This window comes from Panthera uncia, chromosome F2, assembly GCF_023721935.1.
Source record: "Panthera uncia isolate 11264 chromosome F2, Puncia_PCG_1.0, whole genome shotgun sequence".
In the NCBI taxonomy this organism is placed as follows: Eukaryota; Metazoa; Chordata; class Mammalia; order Carnivora; family Felidae; genus Panthera; species Panthera uncia.
The window spans coordinates 54,456,320-54,470,598 of record NC_064812.1 but is presented as its reverse complement, the minus strand read 5'-3'; the positions used below and the strand labels follow the sequence as shown (position 1 = coordinate 54,470,598).

The window sequence follows — 14,279 nt, the reverse complement described above, 5'->3', positions numbered from 1 at the left end:
GAGTAAGGGCAGGGTTACTAGATGATATTAAAATTTAAGAAAAGTGATAAACCTCAGAAAGATGGATTATGTTAAAGGATGGGGTAAGTCTTGGGCACCTGGGTGGCTCAGCCAGTTGAGTGTCTGATTCTTGATTTTGGTTCAGGTCATGATCCCAGGGTCATGAGATAAAGCCCATGTCAGGCCCCACACTGAGTGTGGACCATGCTTAAGGTTTTCTCCCTCTCCCTCTCTCTCTCTCTCTCTCCACCTTTTGCCCCCTCCCTTACTCACTCTGTCTCTCTTGCCCTCTCTCTAAAAATTAAAAAATGGGGGGCGCCTGGGTGGCTCAGTCTGTTAAGCAGCTGACTTCAGCTCAGGTCATGATCTCGCGGTTCGTGAGTTCAAGCCCCGCGTCGGGCTCTGTGCTTTCAGCTCAGAGCCTGGAGCCTGTTTCAGACTTTGTGTCTCCCTCTCTCTCTGCCCCTCCCCCACTTGTGCTCTGTCTCTCTCTGTCTCTCAAAAATAAATAAAAACTTCAAAAAAAATTTTTTAAAAATGGGGTAAATTTCAGAGTTAGGTGAAACTCAGATGTGTGTCATTGGGGATGTGTGTGCCTGTTGCAATAAACTACTTTCTAATATACAAAAATGGAAATTTATTGGGTAATTAAGTCAAGAAAGAAGATAGGATTGCCCAAATGTCTTGGATATTAAATCGTCATCCCCATTAAATTGATAGATGCCCCATTTGAGGCAGAAGAGGTAGGCAACACTAATACAAAAAAGCTAAAATACATTAAAAAACTGGCCTTATTTTGAGAAGTATATTACAACTGAAGGATAGGATAAATGTGGAGAAGACCAGGCTTTTAGAAAGAGGATTTATCACAAAGTCTTTAATATTCTGAAGATCTTTATCTTGATGGTGATGGCAGTGAAATTTACCACAAAGTGTTCCCCGTCTTCCACCTCTAGAGTCTGCAGCCCTTTGGAAACCAAAGTGGGCGATATGGAGGCGATATGGACCAAAGTGGGTGATATGGACCTCTAGTCCTCCTAGATACCCAAAGAGACTTGGCAGCATCAGAGATCCTGTGGCATGTGACCTTTCTCTCAGCCCCACAGCTGCCTTCAGGAGCATCTCAACTGACAGGAGACAGGTGCCCTGCATAATCTGTTATGTATTTAATAAATAATATGTATTTATTAAAATATAAATTTAATAAATTCTAAAAGCACCTGAACCTACCTGAATTAGGCAGTTGTGCTCACTGGAGCTAAAAGAACCAGGCCCACAATAGGAATATGAGTGTAGAGTGGAATTGTGTCATGACCAAAGCACTATCTCCTTGGAGGGGAGAGCAGCAAAGTCTCATGGAGCAACAGCAGCTGTTTTGGGCCAAGGCAGGCAGGAGGAGAAACAAACACCTGATAGGGAGTGTGAAGCAATATGGAGGGTGACCATTAGGTATTTGTACGCTATATTTCTGTTCCATTTATTCAACAAATACATAATATATGGATTTATAGACAAATACCATATTCTAAGTCTGGGGATACATTGGTAAACAAAATAGGCAAAATCCCTGCTCTCACGGAACTCTCGGTTGTCTTAACAGCAGTGGCAGGTACTTTCAAGAGCTACCTAGAGAAAGAAATGGCTCCTTAAGTGTTATGATGCTCAAAGATGACACACACTTCTGCAAGGCAAGAAATTGCCTGAACATTTTTCATGGATGATGCTCCCCTATGAGCCAATTAGTGAATGCTGAGTATCTTCCATTTATCCCTCTAGATCCACACTCCACACTTCTCTATCTTGTTGTCTCCTGTGAGAGTTTAACTTCTGTAGGCTCAGTCAATGGGTACATGTGCTTAATGGCTTCCAGTTGGCTTTAGCTGATGGGAAACCAGATTGGAGAGAAGAAGGGTGACATCAGGATGTAATTCCCCTGACTCCTCCCTTTAAAATTTGCCTCAAGCCAGTGGTGCTCCTTAAAGGGTGGTAGGGAGGGGGGATAGAGGGAGCACTCTGTTTCTCTCAAGGAGTCTGGTCTCCATGACTCTGTCCTCCCAGGTCCCAGTAACCACACCTCTTCTTGCCCCTTCAGGCCTAAAGGTTGAAGCAGAGGCTCTAATCCTGACCAGTGGTTTCTAGACTACCCCGTGTGGTTCTCCTACCAGCCCTTGCCTGCTTTGTAAATACAGTAAAACCTTGAATTGTAACTTGTCCTTCGAGTGTTCCTCAAGACAAGCAAACGTTTCTAATAAATCTTGAACAAGCGATGTCTTGCAATATAAGTAGTATGTTACGCCGAATGTCGCATGATCACAACTAAGCCAATACTTCTCTCCTCTCTCTCTCTCTCTCTCTCTCTCTCTGCAGGATTTTGGATGATCGTCTCCCATGCTCAGATGTTCGGCCTCAGGCCTCAGCGTTTGACAGAAATCAGTGATTTTTCAGAGCACTGGAAGGTGCCCACAACTGACACTAGTGTATTTTTTGTCACTTCAAAACACCCATGGACAGTCCTCTGCTTTTCCATACAAGAGTAAGCTCAGGAATGCTTTGCTTCATTCTAGGTCAGGCTGTCTGCAGATAGAGACCCTTTCCTCTGCTGCCTTATTGCCAGTTACATTAAATACAGTAGATGACAAGAGTTTATTAATACTGTGCTGTAGTCAACATCTGTGCGAGTGCATACAATGACCTTCATGCAGAAAAAGATTCCATTGAGCCTATAGATAGCAGTGATTCCCTTAGTGATAGTGAAAGTCATCCTACACAATAAGCCTCCTGTCTCTTGTCTCCCTGAAGGGAGACACCAGCCATGAAGGTTTTCAAAGGTAAGTGCAGGTTAACTTGTTTATTTTTTTTATTTTGGATTGTCTTTATTATTTGGTGTTGTATTACACTATTTTTTAATGTTTATTTATTTTTGAGAGAGAGAGCACAAATTGAGAAGGGGCAGAGAGAGAGAGACACACACAGAATCCAAAGCAGGCTCCAGGCTCTGTGCTGACAGCAGAGAGCTAGACGTGAGGCTCGGACTCGTGAACTGTGAGGTCATGACCTGAGCCGAAGTCAGACACTTTACCGATGGAGCCACCCAGGTGCCCCTTATAATACAGTACTGTAATCATTTCTGTATAAATACCTTTGGGTTATAGAACAAATCATCTGAGTTTCCATTATTTCTTGTGCGGAAATTCGTTTTGATACACAAGGGAGTGTGAAGCATGTTTCTGAAACGAATTATCCTCACAAACCAAGGTTTTACTGTAGTTCCTGCGTGTAGTAGCCTGAATAATGGCTACCCAAAGACATCCCTGAAACCAGTAAATGTTATCTTATAAGGAAAAAGTGCCTGCAAATGTGATTGAGTGAAGGATCTTGAGATGGAAGGATGGTCCTGGATTATCCAGGTGGGCCTGAATATCATTACACGTGTCCTTCTGACAGACAGAAGAAGAGGAAGCAATGTGACCACTGAGGCAGAGACAGCAGCGATACACCCGTAAGCCAAGGAATGGCAGCGGCCATCTCGGAGAAGACAACCGATTCTTCCTTAGAGCCTAAGGAGAGAAAGTAGGCCTGCCAAAAACCCTGATTTCAGTCCGGAGATACTGATTTGGACTTCTGACCTTGAAAACTATGAGAATAAATTCTTCTTATGAGGCACCAAGGTTGGCTAGTTTGTTTCCTTGGTCATTGCAATATAATACACTTTGCTAATAAATTCTCCTAAATGTTCCTGATTATCCTATTGAGGTATTATCCTGTTAATATTCAGTATAGAGCTCTTACCATGATGGTTTGTAGAAAAACAAAGTCCCTGATATTACATACAAAATTGTGGGCATACCTAGAAAAATCTTTTGCTAAAAAGAGGCTCTCTAATTTTCATCAGACTCTCAGAACAATAAGTGTCTCAATAGGTTAAAAATCAAATTACTGAGCCAAACGATAGCAGTTAGCCACTGTACCACTGAAAAAGAACCAGATACCTTGATTCCATAGGGTATGTTGATAAGACACAGCCCACAGGGCCAGCCTTGAAGAACAAGTTGGCTTTTTAATCACATTTATCATCTTGGATTTTATGCAAAGCCACTCTTGTGTTTCAGAATTCTTTATTACTCTGACCTTCATAAGATGTTGTCCTGTTTCAAGGAAACAATCTCTTATACTCTAGAAAATACTTTGTTTAAAGTTCAAGCTGTGTCTTTCCTGCAAAATTTGAGCCAAACTTACTGTATCTAAGCAGGCCAGAAGGGGCAGCTCAGTTACACACAGTCACACACTCACCTTTAAAACATTTGGGGTATCTTTTCTAGAAGTGTTCACGCATTTATCTGTTTATTCTTGTAGTTCGAGAAATGGAAGCAAAGACAAATAGGATACAGTTTTTGTCAGTTACTCAATTTAATAAGTGGGCTCTAAAGCAGTGGTCCAAAGCAAGCAATAATAAGGGCACCTGAATGGCTCAGTTGGTTAAGCATCCAACTTCGGCCCAGATCATGATCTTATGGTCCATGAGTTTGAGTCCTGTGTTGGGCTGTGTTGACAGCCCTGAGCCTGGAGCCTGCTTCAGATTCTGTGTCTCCCTCTCTCTCTGCCCACTTGTGCTTGTCTCTATCTCTCAAGAATAACTCAATGTTAAAAAAAATTTTAAAGCAATAATATTTATTATGAGATCAAGAAGTGGGGACATTGCCAAAGAGAGATGCCAAAAGCAAGATCTCAGAGCATAAGAGTTTGCAGGTTGCAGGAACACATCAGGTCAGCTGCAAGAGAAATATCCCATACTTAAGCTGTCACCTTTGGGTTGTTTTTGACCAACTCATTTAAATCTGTATTGTTGGGGTATTTTTTTTTAAGTTTTAAGTCATGAAATCACTAGTGGGAAATGTATGAATATATGATATATAATGTGTCTACCCATTTACATATCGATGGACATATCGATGGGGTTGTTTCCACTTTCTGTCTATTACAAATAAAGCTGTTCTAAAGAGTCACGTACAAGTCTTTGAATGAGTATATGAATTTCTCTTGGGTAAATACATAGGAGTGGAATAGATATTAGTCTTACTATTATTGAGCAGCTAAGTGTTCTTTGCATGTTCTATATATGTGTGTGTTCTATATATGCTTTGCAAAGATTTGCTTCTTTATTTTCTTAACAGTGTATTTTGAAAAGAAAAGGTTTTAAATGTTGATTAAATCGTGTGTGTTTGTGTGTGTGTGTGTGTGTGTGTGTGTGTGTTCGGTAGAAGTTAGTAAGAAGAAGACAGGATAGACAATATCTTCATCAATTCAGGAGAGAAATGGTCAAAATAACGGTAGCTATAGGGGCACCTGAGTAAGCAACCGACTTCAGCTCAGGTCCTGATCTCATGTCCATGAGTGCAAGCCCCACATGAGACTCGCTGCAGTCAGCCTGTCAAGTGCAGAGCCAGCTTCAGATCCTCTGCCCTCCTCTCTCTCTGTGCCTCTCCCACTTACATGCTCTCTCTCTCTCAAAAAGTAAATAAAAAACATAAAAATAAATGTTTATAAAAAAGTAAACGTAGTTGTGTATGGTGGCATGAAGATATAGGAGAAATTAAAATACCACAAGTGCAACTTAAATTGTTTCTGTGTAATAGGATATGAAATTATGCCGCTGTAAGGAATGGAGACGGACGCGAGGCAAAATTACAGATATCATAAGAATAATAATAACTGACATTTTGATATGTTTACATATATATATGTGTGTGTGTGTGTGTGTGTGTGTGTATGTGTATGTATATATATACTTAATACTCCCTTGATTACAGAATGATGAACTGAGCAATTTAAATGGTTGCTATAAAAAGGGAGTTCTTACAATTTTTTTAATTAAAAAAAATTTTTTTTGAGAGGGGTGCCTGGGTGGCTCCATCGGTTAAGCATCTGACCTTGACTCTCAGGTCATGATCTCAGGGTTCACAAGTTAGAGCCCTGCATCCGGCTCTGTGATGATAGCTCAAGCTTGAAGCCTGCTTCGGATTCTGTGTCTCCCTCTCTCTCTGCCCCATCCCTCCACTTAATGCTGTCTCTCTTTCTCTCAAAAATAAATAAACATGAAAAAATATTTTTTAATTTTTTTTGAGGGAGAGTGCACATGTGAGTGGGGGAGGGGCAGAGGGAGAGAGAGAGAGAGAGAGAGAGAGAGGATCTTAAGCTGGCTCTACATTCAGCCTGTGGATTGACATGGGGCTCAATCCCATGATGGTGAGATCATGACCTGAGCGGAAATCAAGAGTCAGATGCTTAGCACTCCTAATTTTTTTTTAAATCAGTGTCTAAGAGGCACCTGAGTGGCTCAGTTGGTTGAGTGCCCGACTGTTGATTTAGGCTCAGGTCATGATCTCATGGTTTGTGGAATCCAGCCCCACATCGGGCTCTGTGATGACAGCCTTGGTTTGAATTCTCTGTCTCCCTCTCTGCACTTCCCCCGCTTGTGTACACACTGTATTTTTCTCTCTCAAAAGTAAATAAACATTTAAACATAAATAAATAAATCCATTTCTATGGATGAAAACTTCCCAATCAAAATTCCAAAAAGACCTTTTTTTTTTAAATAGAAACTGAGGAAATGATTCTTAAATTTATATAAAATTGCAAAGGACTGGAAAGTCAAAAACAACCTTAAAAAATAATTCAGTGGAATTATACTGTTCGATTCTAAGACAGAGATGTAAACTTACAGTAATCAAGTCAATGTTGCATTTGACTATAAAGACAGACAAATATATCAATGGAACAGACTAGGGTGTCAAGAAATAGACTAATACATAGACAGCTAATTGGTTTTGATAGCACAATTCAATGGTACTGGAACAATTGGATAAACAAATAAAAAGAGAAGTGAATTTCTACCACTATTTCATATAATAAAATTAATAATGCAATAATTTGAGACGGAGTATAGCTACAAATGGAAAATTTTAAACTATAAAGCTTTTAGAACTATGTTGTCCAATGCAATAGCTACTAACCATGTATGGCCATGCAAAATTTAATTTAAATTGATTAAAATTTAAGTTAAAATTTGATTTCCCATTCACACTAGTTATATTGCAAATGCTGCACCACCAATATAGATAGCTAAAGTCTACGATATTGGATAGGACAAATAGAAATTCTATTGGAAAGTGCTATTCTAGAAGACAACATGAGAGAATATCTTCACAAGTTGAAAGACAGCAAATATTTCTTAAGTCGGACACAGAAATCAGCAACAAAACTTAGAAATCAATAAATTGGATTTCCTCAAAACTAAAATATCTGCTCATCAAAAAACCCTGTCAAGAAAAATGAATAGATGAAGCACAGACTGGAAGAAAATATTTACAGCACAGGTATCTGAAGAAGGGCTCTGTCTGCAGAATACATAAAGAACTCCTATGATGTTATAAAAAATGGCAAACAAGCCAATAAAAATTGAGGAAAGACTTGAACAGCTAGAAAATAAAGGAAAATATACAAATGACCGATAAGGACACACACAAAAAAGTGCTCAACATTATCAGTCATCAGGAAAATGCAAATGAAAACCACAAAGACATCACTGGACATCACTCCTGTGGCTGAATTGAAAAAGAATGACACATCTCTTACTGATGAGGATCTGAAGCATTCAGAACTCTTAAAGGTTACTGCTGAAAGTCTGAAATGGTACAGTCATTTTGGAAAACTTCCAAAAATTATTTTGGCAGTGTCTTATGAAGTCAAACATATACATTTATGGTATAAAATTGTGATAGCCTGGCAACGTCACTTGGATGAAAGAAAAACAAAATCACATTGCCACACAGGCGTTGGCACATAAATGCTCCTCAGCAACTTGATTAATGTTAGTCCCAAATTGGAAATAACCCAAAGAACAAATAATCAAATTTTGGTATATCCAGAAAATGAAGTACTATTCAGCAGTCAAGTAGGACAACCTACTTACACACGGAAGAACATGGATTAATCTCAAATTTTTTTTGCTGAGATAAAGAAGCTGTATCTAAAGAATAAACTTGGTACGATTTCATTTACATGAAGTTCTAGAAGAGGCAAAACTAATCTATGCCTCTAGAAGAAGGAAACTTACTGGAAAGAGGGAATTTTATGGAACAATGGAAATGTTCTATATTTTGTTTGAGATGATGTGTTCATAAACAGATGCATTTGTCAAAAACCACTGAACTACATTTAACATATTTGCATGTCACTGTAAAGTTATTTCGATTTTTTTTTAAGTAAGGATACTACTGGAAGGATAAAAAGAGTCCATGTGTGTAAAGGGGTATTCTAGATGCCACTTTCCTCTCAATGTTTGCAATGACTGCAACTGTAGATGTGCCCCCTGCCCACCCACACCGATTTGGTGTCTCATAAGACATTCATTCTGTAATGTTCCATTATCAAGTTTCAGAGCAGAAATAGAGACCTTGCCTCCCATGGTCTCCAAAGCCTCAACTAGCAGAGTCCAGCCTGTTCTTCATGCTTCTGCCTTTGGTTTATTGAACATAACTCATCACAGAGTCTAATAAACTCAATATGTCATAGACAACTAGAGTTTTTCTCATTCTGGCAGTACAAGTCACCTATTACTTATCTCAGAGATCAAAAGTCTACTGTTCCATTCCAAGCTCGTAAACCTGAGCCCAGATCTCTGCAGACATCTTAAAGCCTGCTGTCCACAGATTTTTTTCCTCTTATATTCTATACACTAACAATAAATAAATAATAACACTCCAATATCCACTTTGCATTTGCTTTTATTATTGCAGTTAGACACATCTTTTGGTTTTCAAGTGACCTGAATATGCTGAAACATATACTGACATCAAGCATGTTGCCATGGGAACTGAATGCAGTTACACATTGAGATTTACAGGCAGGTAATTTAAGAAGTCCTGGAGCAAAGTATGAGTGTTTCATAGTGTCCTAAAACCCTCATATCAGGTCATATGAAAATTAAATAAAGCACCAAGTCTTGAAGTAAGGGGTGACCATTATATAGTGAACGGTAACTGAAAGAATAAAGCATTTCCCCCTAAACATCAGGTTATTAAAATATGCATTATTATATTCATTTGACGAGAAAAATCAAGTCTAGATTCTCTCTGTGCTTACTCACTATGTCAAAAAACATGATGGTTTGAAAATCATTGAGTATGTGCTTTATTAACAATATTATTTGTCCTCAAAAATGGATTAATCGTAAATATATAAAGACAGAACCATAAACTTAGAATTAAAGGAATCCTTAAAAGTAATTCACAGATTAGGGTTCAGTGACCCGATGCCCTGACTCCAGAGAAGGGTCCGATCCTGTATAACATTGACAGCCCCAGTTTGGAAACTACTGATACCGTTACTCTTCCTAAACAACAAAAATACATCCATGCCAAATCATGAATAAGTGGTTTTCTGACCTCTTTATAAACACATCCAGTCGCATGATGCTCATAGCCTCACAAACTTAATAGTTGTAAAATATAATTCTTGCAAGAGACCTAAATACTGGGAGGTTTGATCTTCAATCACTATCTCTTCTGCAGATCAGCAAAACTGAGGGAAAAGTGAATTTTATCTTCTTTACCTTCCTACCTACTTACTAGCATGGCCATTTTCCTAATGTTAGTTTAAAACACTCAGGTTGTCAAAATCAAAATTCTTAGGGCGCCTGCGTGGCTCAGTTGGTTAAACTTCCGCCTCAGTTTTGGCTCAGGTCATGATCTCACGGTTTGTGGGATCGAGCATAGCGTTGGGCTCCACTCTGACAGCATAGAGCCTGCTTGGGATTCTCTTTCTCCCTCTCTCTCTCTGTCCTCCTCTCTCTCTCTCTCTCTCTCTCTCTTTCTCTTTCTCTCTCTCTCAAACTAAATAAATAATTTTTTTAAAAAAAATCAAAATTCTTAATAATGACAAATTCCTTATACTCTGTAAAATGTTTCCTATAAATTCTCTGATTTTGGGGAAAAAAAGTGTTTGATTGCAAAATGTCCCTGATTCTACAAAAAATTTAATACTTTCTACAAGTAAATTGATAATTAAATGATACACTAGAAAGAACACAAGATTTTAAGATTTCAAATCAGAAGAACTCATCTTGAGTCTTGAGCTTGCTACATACCAACTGTGTGATATTGGCCAAGACTTTTAATTTCTCTATATCAAAATTTCTCTCTTTGGAAAGTGGTGACGATAATCATGCTTAGCTCCCAAGGTTAATTATTAGATTCCAAATGATAATGCACATAAAAGTTTTTAAGATCATAAAATAATAGACAATTATAATATTTGATATTTTGAAGCTGAAAATTATTACTTGTTCCCACCATTTCTTCCCTGACAATGGGGAGTAAGCTTAGATAACATAATTGTAATATGGGATTATAAAGATAAAGATCACAATTCAGTGATGAAGGAAGCTTGCACAGTTAACACAGCTCAAGTAATAATAACGGTTATCATTTGTTGAATGCCAATCAAATGCCAAGAAGTCTACATTCTATCATTCAATCCTACTAACAACACTATGAGATAGATCTTAGCTCCATTCTGGAGATATTACAATTGGGTATTGTGAGCATATTGTTTTTATCCACCAGCATCACATCCTTGAGGGAACCACTCATCCCCATTCCATGATGTCCTGGAGAAGTCTTCCATTGCAGCTTCCTGGCTTCCCATGGCTTTAGGAGTGGAAATATGCAAAATGAGACCAATAAGTCATCTCTGTGGATAGCTATACGAACTTTGGGAGGAAATCGCCCTGAGTTGCTAAAGGATTAGAGTCCGAAGGTTTGATCTGGTCGTCACCTTGCCTACTGTGTGCCACAAACCTCCATGAAGAATGAAGTTGAGCAGAGACAAGCAGGTGAAGCCCTCGTAGCATCTTTATAACCTGATTTAACCAAATGGAATCTGGATGGACCTTTCTTTCAGACCCAAGTTATAGTAGTAATGAATTCCATTTCGGTTGAGCTTATATGAATTACTGTGAAAGGGTCCTGGAAGGAAATAGAATTTCCTGTGACATAGTAAAGCTCTCATGCCTGAAGCTCTGCCCAGCTCATGAAGTAGACATTGATCTTTGCTATCTAATACTTTACTAGCCTTGGTGATATTCTATCATTCTGGCTTCATCTTCGGGATGACACTGTGAGTCTGCTGACTCGCCAAAGCATCGGATAACACAAACCAGTCACACCTCTCTCTTCACCACATCAAGGAAGCAACATTGTATCATTCAATTCCACATTTCTTTCTGAGTGAACTAAGTTCCCAAATAGTTTGGTATTGTTTGGGGACAAAAAGAGGAATCTAAATGCAACATGGGCAGAAGAAACCTTTAAAAAGCACATTGAACATCAGAATAAAATGGGAAATGTAATTATAGAAGGCTTAAACTAAAAACTGTGCTATGAAAATGCATTTGAGTTTAAGATTACTAATGGCAGAGGTTTGAAATAAAGGATGCCATTTTGGAGATGATGTATTACAATGTATACTTAGAGGCAAGACTGGGCTTTATGTCTTCAGAGGAATGAAGTATGGCCACAGTCGTTCTTTTAATTCATACGACAAATGGTTATCGAGCCCCTATTATGTGCTAGGCACTGATTTTCCTGCCTGTGTACAAATCAACCTCATCCTACAGAGGATTACTCTTACAATGTTAGACCTACAAAAAAATTGGGGTCACTTTTGAAAGAATGTTGGGGATAAAGTGTCAAGAATCAAGGATAGAAAGATTTTAAAGGACTCTAAAATATTTCTCAAATTTGGGACAGGATGCATTTCATGAACTTCACAAGAAATTCTGACAATAGGCCATGATTTTTCCTCATGCTACGACATGCACTTAGACGGAAAGAAGAGAAATAGAAACGCCATTGGAAAACCAGATTATGCAACTGTGGGCAACTTCAAGAGTTCCAGATAAAACTTTCTAAAAAAAGGTAGTAGATGTTTAAAGAGCATTAGAACAAAGGCTAATCTGAGTGACTGAAGGCAGAATCCGTGAATAAACTTCAGAGAATGAGCTGGAACTCATGAGCTGGAGGAGGAGAAAAGGCAACAATTACTAATATGTGTGAGGTTGTCCAGTTCAAAAAACATTTTGATCCCAAGTCTGTGTAAAGTCAGTATACATTTAGCCTTAATTTATAGGAAAGGAAATTTGTGTTGAAATATATTGAAATTTTCTTTTAAGCTCTTCAATAACATGTTTTTCTTTCAGTGTTTACCAGCACTAACATGGGTAAGAGTCCCTGAACTACAAATGGCAGGGTTTCAAACATCAAACATTTTGTATCCTATTTTTATTCACACGTTTTTTGCCCTAATTTCTAAGTATAGTTGAGAAATTTACTTTAATTATCTCTGTTCTCCTCTCTGTTATTGTCAGCCCCACGCTATTCTGCAGTGTGAAATTGATAATGAGAAGAAAGCTGATAAAATATGTAGGAACAGAGGCTGAAATCAAACTCAAGATGTTGAACTATTTTTGCAAGTAAAATAACATAGATTTTTAGGGAATTTTGGATTTGTTTTATTTTTAGGATTTTTTAAAAAATTAATTTCTATTCATGCTAGAACCAGAACAGAGTACTAAATCAAGGTAACAAAGTCAAAGCTGAACTAACAAGTCTTGTAATTCTGTAAGAGTCAATAAATAAGACATCTCTCTGTTGCTACCTGGTATACCATGGCAGATTGTGTCTGGAATGGCCTAGAAAGATGGGCTCTTTTATACAAATTCGAAACAAAATCCTCTAGACTACTTAACCCAAAAAGAGGCATCATCTTTACACCAAGTTTATGATTTCTCACTGGGCACAATTTTTTTTCCATTTTTGTTTAAATCCAGACCTTAGACGCTGACGAAGTCAAGGGCTGGGTTCTGCCTCTGATGCACATAATAAAAATCTCTTTTGGATGAGAAGAGACAGTTAACATAAATTTATTCTGACATCCTCCAGTCTGCCACAGTAAACAATCCAAATATGTGCATAACAGGATCATTTTTTTAAATATTAACATATCTTCCCAAGTGTATTCCCTTATTTGACCTTCAAACTTCCCTGCATCCCACATGCTTGCAGGCAGAGTGAGGCTGCTTCTGCTGCATGATTTGTCTTAGTCTGTCCAGGCTGTTATAATAGAAGACCATAGATTGAGAGGCTTATAAACAACAGAAATCTGTTTCTCACAGCTCTGAAGGCTAGGAAGCCCAAGATAAAGGTACCAGAAGATTCACTGTCTGGGGAGATCCTGCTTCCTGGCTCACAGATGCCCATCCTCAGCCGTCTCCTCACCCATACCTCACGTGGTAGAAAGGGGCAAGGGAGCTCTCTAGGGTCTCTCTTATAAGGACACTAATCTCAGGGCGCCTGGGTGGCTCGGTTAAGCATCTGACTTTGGCTCAGGTCATGATCTCACAGCTCGTGAGTTTGAGACCCGCATCAGGCTCTGTGCTGACAGCTCAGAGCCTGGAGCCTGTTTCAGATTCTGTGTTTCCCTCTCTCTCTGCCCCTCCGCTGCTCACTCTTTGTCTCTCTCTCTCTCTCCTTCAAAAATAAATAAACATTAAAAAAAATGTATAAGGATACTAATCTCACTATGAGAGCGGCAACCTCATGACCTAACCATCTCCTTAAGGCCTCACTTCCTAATGCCATCACACTGGGGATTAGAATTTCAATGTGTGCATTTGGGGGTACATATATATCCAGTCCATCACAATGGTTGCCTTAGAAAAGAAGCGTCAAGGCAAAAGGCCTGAAAGAGCCTGCAGACTTTTTGGCTTTGGCCTCCAAAATGGAAACAGAAAGAACTTGGGACTGAGGCCTCACTTTTGAAGAAAGTGAAGATTAGAGAGAGGACACTTACCTTTGAGTCTCCACGATGTTCTCCCAGAGTGCGAAGGGAATTTGGGGAAAGTAACAGGAAGAGAGGGAAGAGAGGTAATGAAAATGGATACACTGGAGATACTGGAGGTTGGAGGAAGTGCTAACATAAAAGTCTCCTCAGAAAGGCGTAGTTGAGCAACCAGAAGCTGTGCAGGACAAGTTAATCATCATTTCCATGCTTCCTGTCACTACTCAAGTGAGTGTGAACATAGCAAATAACTGCCTTTCTTACTGGCTTTCTGATGGGACTTCCCTCTGACAACTGCCAGTACTTCTTTAGAAGATGAACCATCAGGAAGAAGACCACCTCCAGTGTCCTGAGAATTTGCTCAGTCCCCATCTAACTTACTC

At 38.9% G+C, this 14,279-nt stretch overlaps 1 long non-coding RNA gene across 1 annotated transcript; it reads left to right on the top strand.

The window, feature by feature from the left end:
* Positions 1 to 960: 960 nt before the first annotated feature.
* LOC125924841 (uncharacterized) lies at positions 961 to 3,996 on the top strand. The gene is made up of 3 exons (XR_007458597.1): positions 961 to 1,141; positions 2,368 to 2,533; positions 3,445 to 3,996. It is a non-coding gene; the product is annotated as an uncharacterized LOC125924841 (long non-coding RNA).
* Positions 3,997 to 14,279: the final 10,283 nt, after the last annotated feature.